Raw genomic sequence first — 13,958 nt, forward strand, 5'->3', positions numbered from 1 at the left:
GTTGTCGACACTAGTTGAGTAGAATGGCTCCCTGGCTCTTGCTTTCCGTTTTCGTTGCGACCTGTTACTCATTTGTCACTATATGGATAACTACACCTTTATGTTCTGCAGCCTGGCAATGTGACCTGAGGATCACGTGACGTCAAGTAATCTAGATATCCCAATGATATCATGACAGCAGGAGCTGGGAAGGTGTTGGAAGTGTACTTGGGCAGACATATTGCAAGGGTAAACGTCTTATGAAAAATCGGAAGCATGCAAAGGTAAAGAAGGAACAAGACAACTTGACAAATTGATCCTTCGGTACTTGCTTAATGTTCATGTTTTGTTGAAACCTTTTAATGTTAATGTAATTCTCAGCAAGGAAAATACTTGTCAGGGAAAGTCTTATCAGATATTCTGTAACTTCTCAAAAGGGTTGTGTGTACAATATCCCCTGTAAAGGGTGTGATTAGTTTTACACTGAACAAACTGGGAATGTCCTTAGGGTTTAAACAACACAATAGCAATATTTGTTTACCTTACGGAGTTTGGTCATCTAACAGACCGCAGCAATGCTAAGGTCATCACAAAGCACTTCACTCAGTAATGCATAGAGGTACTGTTACATCGTCTCTTATCAGACATAGAAGAGATATCAGTCAGAAGAAAAAATGTTGATTTATGTAAATCAAGATATGTAAATCAGATAACTTCATAAGTGAAAAGAATTGTAGATATGTTTCCCAGGACACAGGTTAACCTGAGTTTGTAACTTGAGAGAGGTAAGGTCGTCGAGGGTGACCTGTGCCTTAATCCCTTTTACCTGTTAATTCATATGCCGGCCCCGCCCAGTGGCGGCTGGTATATCATATTCTCGTTCTCTCTATCTGTACTCAGTTCTGACGATGTGATTACACGAAAGCGTTTGAGATTTCGCATTTTCCGTCTCCTTGTGGTTTTACCTGCATCTTATGTATACTCACCACTTGTGTACTTTAGAACCTGAGTGTGTAAGCTCCCAGGCTATAGATCCCATGAAGGGCCACATGATATGTGCGTAAGTAACTACAAAAGAAATTAAGTCTTTTTTTTTTTTAGCAGTTATGTTGATAGATTTCAACAGGGATCTGGAATAAGGCGGTTCTTATTCTTTACCTTAGGCTGCCCTGAAGATTAATGTCTTTCACTGTGTCAGCAAACTACATTCTGCTTAATCTTTAGATAATGAACTCCAGGCCCGAGTCTTGGGGGCTCCAGCTCCAGCAAGGCCTCTCAGTCAGAGAATTAAGCGGTTGGTTGTCATGGTTACTCTTGAAACCCTGGAAGGTTGGCTGTGTCATGGCTACTCTTGAAACCCTGGAAGGTTGGTTGTGTCATGGCTACTCTTGAAATCCTGGAAGGTTGGCTGTGTCATGGCTACTCTTGAAACCCTGGAAGGTTGGCTGTGTCATTGGTGTTCTTGAAACCCTGGAAGGTTGGCTGTGTCATGGCTACTCTTGAAACCCTGGAAGGTTGGCTGTGTCATGGCTACTCTTGAAACCCTGGAAGGTTGGCTGTGTCATGGCTACTCTTGAAACCCTGGAAGGTTGGCTGTGTCATGGCTACTCTTGAAATCCTGGAAGGTTGGCTATGTCTAGGCTACTCTTGAGACCCTGGAAGGTTGGCTGTGTCATTGGTGCTCTTGAAACCCTGGAAGGTTGGCTGTGTCATTGGTGTTCTTGAAACCCTGGAAGGTTGGCTGTGTCATGGCTACTCTTGAAACCCTGGAAGGTTGGCTGTGTCATGGCTACTCTTGAAACCCTGGAAGGTTGGCTGTGTCATGGCTACTCTTGAAATCCTGGAAGGTTGGCTGTGTCTAGGCTACTCTTGAAACCCTGGAAGGTTGGCTGTGTCATTGGTGCTCTTGAAACCCTGGAAGGTTGGCTGTGTCATTGGTGTTCTTGAAACCCTGGAAGGTTGGCTGTGTCATGGCTACTCTTGAAATCCTGGAAGGTTGGCTGTGTCTAGGCTACTCTTGAAAACCTGGAAGGTTGGCTGTGTCTAGGCTACTCTTGAAATCCTGGAAGGTTGGCTATGTCTAGGCTACTCTTGAAACCCTGGAAGGTTGGCTGTGTCATTGGTGCTCTTGAAACCCTTCAAGGTTGGCTGTGTCTGGGCTACTTACTCTTGAAACCCTGGAACGCTGGCTGTGTCATGGCTACTCTTGATAGTGTGGAAAGTTGGTAATGGTGAACTGATAATTTTATTACGAAATTGGTCGAATTGCTAAAAGCTTATGATGGTGATGTTGAACTGCTAAATCTGGTAATTGGTGATGATGAACTGCTAAAGCTGATAGATTAAGATGTTGAACGGATAAAGCTTGTCACTGGTGATGTTGAAGTGCTAAAGCTTTTAACTGCGTCTCCGACACATTACAACTGTAATGGTATGTATACCGTAACAAAGAGTAGTGCACTGTGTGAACATAGAAGCTAGCAGATGAAGGTATATGATAATTCATCAGGGGGTGAATATGAAATACCTTACGTCTCAGCTGTCAAGATATCAATCTAATCCACTATGCGCCTATTCTATATAACAAAACGTGTAAACTGACAAAAGAAATGAACCAAGATTCTTGAAGTTTCTTGTGTTGTCCTTCCCTGATTGGATAGCTGTCTTTCCTCCTTGCTACACCTTCGCGTTGGTCGAGGAGGGCTGGGCGGTTTCCTATAACTCCCTTGAGTGATATCAAGCGACTAAGGCCTTCATCTTCTTCAGACACAGTTACCAAAGCCTTGTTCTTTTTCGTCTAATTTCTGCAACATCAGCAGTTTCAAATACATCCTTCCCTCTTCTGAACACCAACTGACAACTTCTCCCCCTTGCTCTTCTTCTTCTTCTTCTTCTTCTTCTTCTTCTTCTTCTTCTTCTTCTTCTTCCTCTGTCTGGAACCACAATATCTAATGTTTCCTCTTGTCCTCAACACTCTCACGTCTCTAACTTTAGACTCTATCATGGTTTCTGTGGCAAGTGTGGTGTTTGTGCTAGCTATTTGCCTTGCGGTCATGTTGGTCTCTTCAGATCCTCATGCTAAAATCATCTATGTAGGGGATTTCAACATGCACCACAAGGATTGATTCGGCTCTACCCTGGACGGCCATTGGCATAGATAAGGTCCTTTCTTATCCTATCCTTATTTGTGTGGAAAAAAAGAATGAATACCCAATACGACTTTCCGACCATCATTAACACTTCCCTAAGAGTCTCGATCCCCGTTTTAAACACCTGATTTTTTTTTTTAGATAAACCAAATGATTATCAAAGTATTCATTTATTCCGTGACTCAGTTCAAACAGAAGAGTGGGGTATCGTATGGCCGGCAGCGATGGCGGGAAGGCAGCGAGATGAGCGGTACGACACGGTAGCCCGGCCGGCTCAGGAGGTCCGTCGAAATTTTGTTAAGTCGGTGTCGTCAGTCCTGCCCAGCATACCGTCCGCGTTAGTCCGCGTCTAGCTGCAGCGTCTCGGTGTGTGAGAGCCCGCAAGTGTTCCTCAGCTTCTCCTGCGGGATGACCTGTGTGTCTGGGAGATCCATTCTCCTTAATGCAGACCTATGACGTCAACTCAGTGTCCAAACTGATGTAAATGAGAACTGTGTTGTCTTCTACCAATACTTACAAACACTTTAGGGATATCTGGCATTCCTCACTTAATTTCATAAGGCGTTTCCCTTCGTAATTAATTACGCACGCCCGATCCGTGCTCCTGGACATTACGCACGTCCGCTTCGTGCTCCTGGACATTACGCACGCCCGCTCCGTGTTATAAGATATTACGTACGGCCGCTCCGTGCTCCTTGATACTACGTACGGCCGTTCCATGCTCCTAGATATTACGCACGGCCGTTCCGTGTTCCTAGATATTACGTGCACCCGCTCCGTGCTTCTGGATAGTACGTAAGGGCCTCTCCATGCTCCTGGACATTAAGTGCGGTCACTCCGTGTTCCTAGATATTACGTACGTGGTCCTGAACATTACGCACGGCCGCTCCGTGCTCCGGGATATTACATAAGGCTCCTCCGTGCTCTTGGATATTACGCACGGACTCTCCGTGCTCCTGGATGATACGTAGGGGCCGCTCCGTGCTTCTGGACATTACTTTAGGGGCACGACTTGTTTCTTAGTACTACGCGGGGTCAGCTCCGCGTACCTGGACATTACTTACTGCAACTCCGTGCCCTTGGACTTGGCAGTCGGTAAGTAACGTGAGTCTGTTCTACTCTTGTGGATGACGGAGGAGAGGTCTTCTGAACATCCATCGTGTACTAACTCACTCACAGATCTACAAGTATGTTTGATAGCAAATATTGTATAGTTTATGTGTCTGGTAAAGAAGCCATTCTATATAAACGGACCAAAGACAACCAACTGGGTAATAAAGACAACGAAAGGGGTAATAAAAGAGACCAAGGAGGTAATAAACACAAGCAAGGGTGGTCATAAAGACGTCCCAAAAGAGGCGGTGAACGCGACCAAGCGAGGTGATAAACAAAGCAAGAAGTAATAAAACCAATGAACGAGGTAATAAAGGTTACTAAGGAGGTAATAAAGACAGCCAAGAGGGCAATAAATGTCACCAAGTAAAGACAACCAAGATGGTGATAAAGACAAAAGAGGGGGTAATAAAAGTAACCAAAGAGATAAAAAAAAGGCTGACAACGAGGTAATAAAGACAGCCAAGGGATGCTCAAGATACTTAAGGGGCTAGTAATGGCTACCAAAGAGGAAATAAAGACAACCAGGGGGCAATAAAGATAACCAAGGAGGTAATAAAGGTCGTCAAAGAGGTATTGGAGAAAACCAGAGGGGTAGTAAAGTCAACTAATGAGGTAATAAAGGTCACTCAGCAACCCTAGATGTGTGAACAGCATTCCATATCTGGGTCAATAAAACTCCTGTGGATGTGAGATAGCTACTTGCAAGAACTTGTAGCACTTATACATCTCCAGCTTCTGGAAAGCAGACTTTGTGACGATGGGTATTTAGGGTTTCCGGAACAGAGTTAAGGAAGATGATGCTATCACAGAGCTGAACTGTGTTTTGGAATTGAACAGAGGGAACGAGTGAATTAGACAAAGGAATGGGGGAAAATTTGGGTTTTCAACACTTTTGAAATGGACTAAGATACTTCATATCCTCTCTGAGATGCTACACAGGTCTGAATTAATAGATGATATATGTTCAGTACGAGAAAGAGACGAGTTTTAATGGTAGGGTGGAAAGTGAGCTGAAGTGCGTAAAGTGGAATAATCAGAATATGGGTGAATAGGTTTAGAGGTAGAGGACAGATAGCTTATACTAGACGATAAGAAAGAACCATGAGGAACACCACAGTTGGTAGGATAGGAAGGGGAAGTCGCTCAATGGAAAGACTGGAGAGGTAACTGCATCAGGAAACACAATGAGGACGAAAAACCACAGAAAGGGAGTTGGTAAGCAAAGACTCATGTGACACCCTGTGAAATGACTTGGGAGATGACGAGCAACACCGCAAAAGTTTCACCAAAATCCCTAAGAGGGGAGGACCAGAGGTGAGTCTCATAACAGATCACCTGTAGACCTAGCACGGCGAAATCCATACTGGTGATCTGAAAGTATACATAACTCCGCTTGTCATCTCAACCCAGTTTAAAAAGGCTCGTATGACATGCGTCCTCTGTTCCCTTACACGAAAATAACCTTCTGTACACTGACGGAGTCTCCCTCTTATCCCTGCCTGGTGCACCATTGATGTACATGGCTACACCTTGCTCAATACATACACTAAAATGTATGTTACGTCCACCTTAACTTGATGTAGACACTTTGTATGATACATACGACTTCATGACTTTACATGAATAACCTTTTATATGAAATAGCTTCATCTTTCACTCGCACTTTACATGACGTACACACTACGCACAATGCAATACACACCTAGACAGATAACACCTCCACAATGGAATACCCTCATACACATAAGTAGAAGTCTACAGGTGAGAATATCTGAAGATATTAGCGTATACATACGCCTAGTATGTAGGTGTTAGCGTTACACGCATCTCCTAGTGTGCAAAACGTAGATTCATTGATACGTGTGTAGGTTGTCAGATGGCACGGCCGTTCACTCGTGTTATTTAACTTGATCCAGAGGTGTTTCTCGACACGAGCATACTGCCATACACTCTAGTGAACATCATACACTCTAGTGCACACCATACTGCCATACACTCTAGTACACGCCATACTGCCATAAACTCTAGTGAACGCCATACTGCCATAAACTCTAGTGCATACCATACTGCCATACACTCTAGTGTACACCATACTGCCATAAACTCTAGTGAACGCCATACTGCCATAAACTCTAGTGCATACCATACTGCCATACACTCTAGAGCACACCATACTGCCATACACTCTAGTGCACACCATACTGCCGTACACTCTAGTGAGCGGCATACTGCCATAAACTCTAGTGCACACCAAACTACCATACACTCTAGTGAACACCATACTGCCATACACTCTAGTGCACACCATACTGCTATACACTCTAGTGAACACCATACTGCCATACACTCTAGTGCACACCATACTGCCATACACTCTAGTGCACACCATACTGCCATACACTCTAGTGCACACCATACTGCCGTACACTCTAGTGAGCGGCATACTGCCATAAACTCTAGTGCACACCAAACTACCATACACTCTAGTGCACACCATACTGCCATACACTCTAGTGCACACCTTACTGCTATACACTCTAGTGAGCGCCATACTGCCATAAACTCCAGTGCACACCAAACTACCATACACTCTAGTGCACACCATACTGCCATACACTCTAGTGCACACCATACTGCTATACAATCTAGTGAACACCATACTGCCATACACTCTAGTGCACACCATACTGCCATACACTCTAGTGCACACCATACTGCCATACACTCTAGTGCACACCATACTGCCGTACACTCTAGTGAGCGGCATACTGCCATAAACTCTAGTGCACACCAAACTACCATACACTCTAGTGCACACCATACTGCCATACACTCTAGTGCACACCTTACTGCTATACACTCTAGTGAGCGCCATACTGCCATAAACTCCAGTGCACACCAAACTACCATACACTCTAGTGCACACCATACTGCCATACACTCTAGTGCACACCATACTGCTATACAATCTAGTGAACACCATACTGCCATACACTCTAGTGCACACCATATTGCCATACACTCTAGTGCACACCATACTGCCATACACTCTAGTGCACATACACACTTGTAAAATAACATTGTGAAGCAGACTTGCAATTCATACTAAACCTGGGTCATGTTGACTGCCATGAGAAACTGACAATAACATATAGGCGTGTGTGGGGAGAGGCATGTGATGGTGGTCAACAGTTCATGGCCGCCAGCACCTGTCCCAGGAACTGGATTTAGATGGAGAAAATATCAGATATATTTCCCGGTTACCAAGGGAGCGATACCAGCAGGGGCTTCTTCTGACGGAGTTTCCCCTGCAGCGAATATAAGGGGGTAGGGAGGATGTGACGCATTCACTAGCCTTCCGGGTCGAACGCATAGGTTCGATTCCCGGTTATGGCAGTCGGTTCAAAGTCAGCCCAGCTGTTCATCCTCCCAGTTTTTTTTTTTCGAGAAATTGGGTAATTGGATTACGCTAGAACATATATATATATATATATATATATATATATATATATATATATATATATATATATATATATATATATATATATATATATGCATATATATATATATATATATATATATATATATATATATATATATATATATATATATATATATATATATATATATATATATATATATATATTCCTATGAGTCCACGGGGGAAATGAAACACGATAAGTTCCCAAGTGCACTTTCGGGTAATAATCACATCATCAGAGGAGACACAAGAGAGAAATATAACAGTCAGCTGATATACAACGAAGAGACGTAGCGTCCTAGCTATGTCTCTTCGTTATACATCCGCCCGCGGAACTGGCTGGTGATGTAAGGATGAAGCACCGTTACGAAACCTTAGATTCTTAGCACTATAGACGAGCAGTCACTTCTGTACTTGAACATTTGTTCTCGGCATGTATGGTTCGAGTGTCATAATGCAAAGTTCACAGGATCATCAATTCAAGAATCTTTCTTCTTCATTTTCTCAATTCCTCATCGCTGTCCTTTTCCTCTTTCGTTTCTTAGTCATTCAGGTGAGCCCCAACTGTGAGTCATGTTTTATTAAGAATATTCGATTGTTTTTCCTCTGCGTCCGTCTTCCTTCACACCAACACTGGGTGTCCTCTTGGTGGAGGTAAAAGTTGCTGACGCTTGGGAGAAGTGGTGTCGCTCAGGACCTTAACTTCCTCGACAGAAACTTTGTCATCTGCCGAGCTGCGATTGCAAAGACTCTCATTAAAGCACACAGGCCTTAATGACCCTTCACTGTCCTTCCCCTGTCGTTTTTGTTATGAGTCGTGGTGAGACTTGTGCCATATACTTGGTTCCTTGGACATGTGCTGGCTTCGACTTCATGAGGGCGTGGGGTGTCCGTCGGGTGTGTCGTTGGCTACGGAGCTAGGCTTTCACAGTTCCACGTCCGGGTGACATATTGACACGCTATAGGTGTATTATAACGCCTACCTATGCGCACTACGCACATGTGAAGTACATCTATCGCTACTTTGCTTTGTCTATTCCTGTATGAGAGCGAAGGGTAGCGACCATCCCGACGTAGGTCATTGAGATTGGCTGAGGTGAACCACCTCCAGACGACACGTCTCGCTTATACTCGCTCCATTTTCCCCGGGCCACAGAGTGCAGACGAGACCACTCTTTAATACGATAATTTGAAGCCTGACGTTCCTGGTACTTTCTATATCAAGTCAATTTGTTTTTGGTCAATATGATTACTTGTCCATCCCAGAGCAACACCGTAGGTTCCCCATACTACCTCGAGAATCATTTTCAACCCTAACACGAACTTGCAAGCCGACTTAACTTATTGAAATGCAATGCCCATTACAGGCAATAGTTTGATATGAATTACGAAGCCTTTGAAATTACAATATTGAGCTATGATTGTTAAAGTAATCTCAGACTTTGCTATTACCTTTTTTTTGATAATGACCGAACGAGCTGTAAATCTGCTGTTGTGTGACATGCAAATGACCCGAACTCCAACCGTACAAGTATGCCTACTGTTGGACTTACGGGTCACACCCGTCCTTCCAGGTGAAGGTGGCTGGAAACATAGACAGATATGACTCTCATGGCGGTTGTCTGGAAATGCGGTCTTTTAGGAATTATGGCGGTTGTCTGGAAAGGCGGTCTTTTAGGAATTGGTGAACTTTTTTTGGGGTGGTTTATTGGAAGGTTCGTGTGGGAGTCTGGTGATAAGGCGAGGTAGAAGTGGGTTATTGTGTTATTGTTCCTCGGGTTCTGTGTCTCAGAAGTTCACATGTAATTCTTCAGGTTGGTTGGTTATTGGGGCTCTAGGCCTATCAACTGCCAGGAATCATTTAGGCCGTCATCGATGAGTCACACCCACCAACCAAAATATCTTTAACAACACCTTCAGGTGTTAAGGATGATTCTAAGGATCGGGAGACGTATATATGTAGGGATTTGGGCGATCGCCTCCATCGTCTGGGAGAAGGGCCGTGATGGCCAGTGCTTAAGAGGATGTATGTGATTGTAAGTGTGTGGTGGTATGATAGGACGACATATGTACACTCTCACTATGCACTGTGGCCACAACAGTCGCAGGTAATACGTCGGGAATTTTTTTTTCGCCAAAAAGATTTTTGTTTTAGAATTGAAATATGGCATAATGAAACGGTTCTATACTTGAGATAATAATGGAAAATGTCTGATAATGCATTCCCAGGCTGACAAATACTCAATGAATTTGAACCAAAGACTCACACAATCTTTGAAAAGAGTAATCATCATTTCATATCTACGGGCCTTGAAGGTCCCCCTACATATATTTCAAACCTAGTTTCAAATTCAGCATGAAAATATTCCTTACCCTAAGGTTTACAAGCAAATCTATTTCCCTTACAAGAATACTAAAAATTGCAGTTACACTTCGGAGAATTTTTTTTTTAGCCCAAAAACGTTTTTGTTTTACAATTGAAATACGACATATTGAGACGATTCTATACTTGAAATTCTGACGGAAAGTATCTCATTATGATTCCCCAGGCCGATTGAAAGCCAATAAATACACACCGAATAACTTGATAATCATATAAAGGAGTAAATGAAAATTCCTTAATTAAAGGAGTTAATGTTCCTCTATCTATATTTCAAACCCAGATTCGAACTCAGCATGAAAAAGAGTCCTTATGCTGAGATTTTTATAGAAATCTATTTTTCTCACAAAAACACCAAAAATTGCAGGTAATAGTTCAGGGATATTTTTTGCCCAAAAAACTTTTTGTTTAGAAATACAAATATGACGTAACGAAACGCTTTTATACTTGAAATAATCACGGAAAATATCTCATAATGCTTTGTAGAGCCAATAGATACCCAGGAAATTCGAACCAAATAATCACAGAATCTTCTAAAACAGTAGTCATTCGTTACATATATATATGGCCCTTCAAGGCTCCCCTACATATACTTCAACTCCACATTCAAAGTCAGCATGAAACATAGGCTTTATACTGAGGCTCTCTAGTAAATCGATTGCCCTCAGAAAATTACCAAAAAAATTGCAGGTAACAGATCATGGAACAATTTGGTCCAAAAATCTTTTTCTTCTCTAACTGAAATATGACATAACGAAACGCTTATATGATTGAGATAATCACAGGAAATTTCGCATGAAGCTTCTTTTCTATGGTGGCCAGTACCTTGGCAATATATACGAACCGAAAAATCACAGAATCTTCTTAAAGAGTAAAAATTGATTACAAAATAACAGGTCTCAATTTCACCCATCATATATTTCGACCCCAGCTATCAATTAAGCATGAGAAGAAGTCATTATACTGAGGTTTTTATGCAAATCTATTATCCTCAGAAAAACATAATGCAGGTAATAGTTCAGGGAATATTTGAGGAAAAAATATCTTTTTATCTTAAAGTTACAATAGAATCACTCAAGCCCTCCTATACATTGAATAATTACAAATTTATCTCAAATGTGTCCCTAAGACCACAGACACCTATTAAGTATGAACTGAAGAATCAAAAAAATCTTCTAAAAGTATAAAATTTAATTACTTATTCATTGGCCATGTTTTCCCCCCAACGAAATACTTCGACACAAGTTTTGAGAAAATCGTGAAAAGTAGTCCATGCAAATTTATTTCCTCATGAAATAAGAAAAATTGCAGGCAAAATAGTTCAGGGATTCTTTTAGGAAAAAAATTTTTTGCTTTAAAATTGAAATACGACATAATGAATCGTTTCTATACTTGAAATAATCTCGGAAAATACCTCATAATGCTCTCCCAGGCTGATGAATACTCCACAAATTTGAACCAAAGGATCACAGAAACTTCTAAAAGAGTAATCCATAGTTACACATTTACGGTGCATAAGACCTTTGAGTTTCTGACCATGGAAAGTTGGCGGGCAGGAGTGAGTCTGCACGAACTTAATAGGCAAATTGATACAGTGTGTGGCTGACTGGCCACACTGTAACACTTGTGTGTCCATAAGGCAGCTTCAAGTTGCCTGATTGATCAACAGCTGCTGGTGACAGCCTGTACCAAGGCCAGGATGAAGGACAACATAAAGGAGCACCACGGAAGCACCTGGGTCAGGCTGGATAACGTTTACTCTGTTCAAGATATTCTTCTTGAAATTTCCGATGAATCATCAATCCTAAGAGGGTTTTTCTATCCTCTGAATCACAGCTATTTGAATAAATACATTACATCTCTATGTAGATTTTACATCGGAATCTAAAGCCATCTGAGAACGAGTCCCGATTGTCTTTTTTTTTTTTTTAGTCCCGATTGTCTTTTTTTTTTTCCAGGTTATTTTCCTGATTTTGAGATGCGATAGAAGGAAGGACATTTAGTGAGACGACTTGTGGTCTCGGCTCTGTTCCGAGGTTAATGATCCGGATGTTGTCAGTCTCCTCAATTCAAATATGATGTAGAAACTACAGACATTTCTTCTTTTTTTTGATTAGACTAACAAACATCATTGCCTTGATCATGCTTGGACTGCGTTAGTATAAAACATGCTCTCTGGTTTCACGCTGGTCTTCTCTATCTCCGTAGAGGGACTATAAGAATTATGTCAATGCGTAGCGTTGGAAAAAGTGCGTCATAGCGTAGCGTTGGAGTAATGCGTCATGGCGTAGTGCCTGGCTAACACTTTGCAATCTCAACCCTCGTTGTAGGGTCGAGGTTCCGTGGCCTGGCAGGGCTGGCTGGTGAGCCGATATCTCCTACGTCCTCTATGTCACTCTATCACGTCAGTGACTCTAGATAAAGGTAATCTCTCTTGCCTGAGACGGTGCAGCCCCTCAAGTGGCATGTGTGATAAAGGATGAAAGGATTTTGACTTTTTTTTGTCTTTGTTTTTGCTTTCCCTGTTATAATTTTCCTTAAGCGAAGGCCTTGTGACTGGTCCTGATTCGTTGTGAATCATGAAGCGTTCCGAAATAGGTTTCATGATCCGCCACAGAGCGATTGTTGACATTGTTGCTCCTACATCCGTGCTCCTGGTGGGTGGCGAGTGTCGGATGGTGGAAGTTTATGTTGGGAGAGAGACGATCAAAGATTGACGCTGGTTTGAGGTCGTTCTACCCTATGCCCCTCGGTTGCTGCTACACCTTGTCTATATCTTACCCCATAACTCTGGCTGACTTTGATACTGACCCCACTGAAGTCAACATGCCCTCGCCTTCCTCGTGTGTCTCTTGGTATGTAAAGCATTTACCGTAGAAGCTTCGTACTGAAATTGTTCTGTGTTATAGCCAGTTATCCGTCGGTACTGTATCTTTCCTCTCGAAGCATCTGCCTGCTGTACATATACCATCCTCAGACTTTCACGTCAGTTCTACCGAGGCAATAATATAGGCAATAATGTATTAAACCTCGTGTATAAGGTTTTAAAACCTCTTATCTTTTAAGCTGCCGGATGTATTTGGATATAAGTTTAGTTTAAAACTGCAGTGAATCTGAGGTTAGTCTTGTATCTACCTCGAGCAGGGTCGTCTGCAGGGTTTATGCAATGACTTTGCCAATATTTGCATGAGCCTCCTCTCTCCCCGGCTGTTGTAAGAGGCTAGCAGTGACTCAATATCTCGCCAAGAGAGCAACAGTCCCGTGTTTTTACCTCTCTGTCGTAAACTCATCTCGTAAATTCTTATGATAATGACATGACTTCTTAGATCGGGCAGGAGGGGGACTCCCACGTAATGGAACTTGACGTAGGATCTTACAAGGATGAAGGGTGACAGGGAAGACTTGCCTGCCCTGACCTCACTGTCAGCTAAAGGATGACGTCTGTTGTACAGCACTCGCCTGACGTCACTGGCAGGTAGCTATGCTGGTTTACCTTACGTCACAGAACTCACCTGACGTCACCAGTGGCTGGTAGTAAATGACAAGATTCACAGGATGAGTGGCGGGACGTCTTGACCTTGTCAAAGTTCGTGATATGTCATCAAAACTTCCTCCTTCTCCCAAGAATTATTGACAGTGTTTACCAAAGTTACTTCCCTAATCCAGCTTCTGTGTGCATGAAGCCGTGTCAAAGCTATCTCTCGTAACGGTGTCTCAAGCTAGGTTTTATAGCCGTGTCTCTAAGCTAACTTTTATAGCCACGTTTCTAGGCTAATTCTCGTAGCCGTGTGTCCAAGCTGGCTCCCATAGCCGTGTCTGCGAGCTATCTTACATAGCCGCGTCTCCAAGCTAA

General features: G+C 42.7%; 1 protein-coding gene across 3 annotated transcripts in view; it reads left to right on the plus strand.

Annotated features, from left to right (window-relative positions):
* The first annotated feature begins 3,453 nt into the window (after window positions 1-3,453).
* The window catches only part of LOC139752130 (orexin receptor type 2-like), a 238,320-nt gene continuing 227,815 nt past the window's right edge, over window positions 3,454-13,958 (plus strand). For all 3 annotated transcript variants that reach the window (XM_071668048.1, XM_071668049.1, XM_071668050.1), the window contains exon 1: window positions 3,454-4,223. The gene's annotated coding sequence lies outside the window, so the exon portion shown is untranslated. The remainder of the gene's footprint in view (window positions 4,224-13,958) is intronic.

Source organism: Panulirus ornatus, chromosome 12 (genome assembly GCF_036320965.1).
Source record: "Panulirus ornatus isolate Po-2019 chromosome 12, ASM3632096v1, whole genome shotgun sequence".
NCBI lineage: Eukaryota > Metazoa > Arthropoda > Malacostraca > Decapoda > Palinuridae > Panulirus > Panulirus ornatus.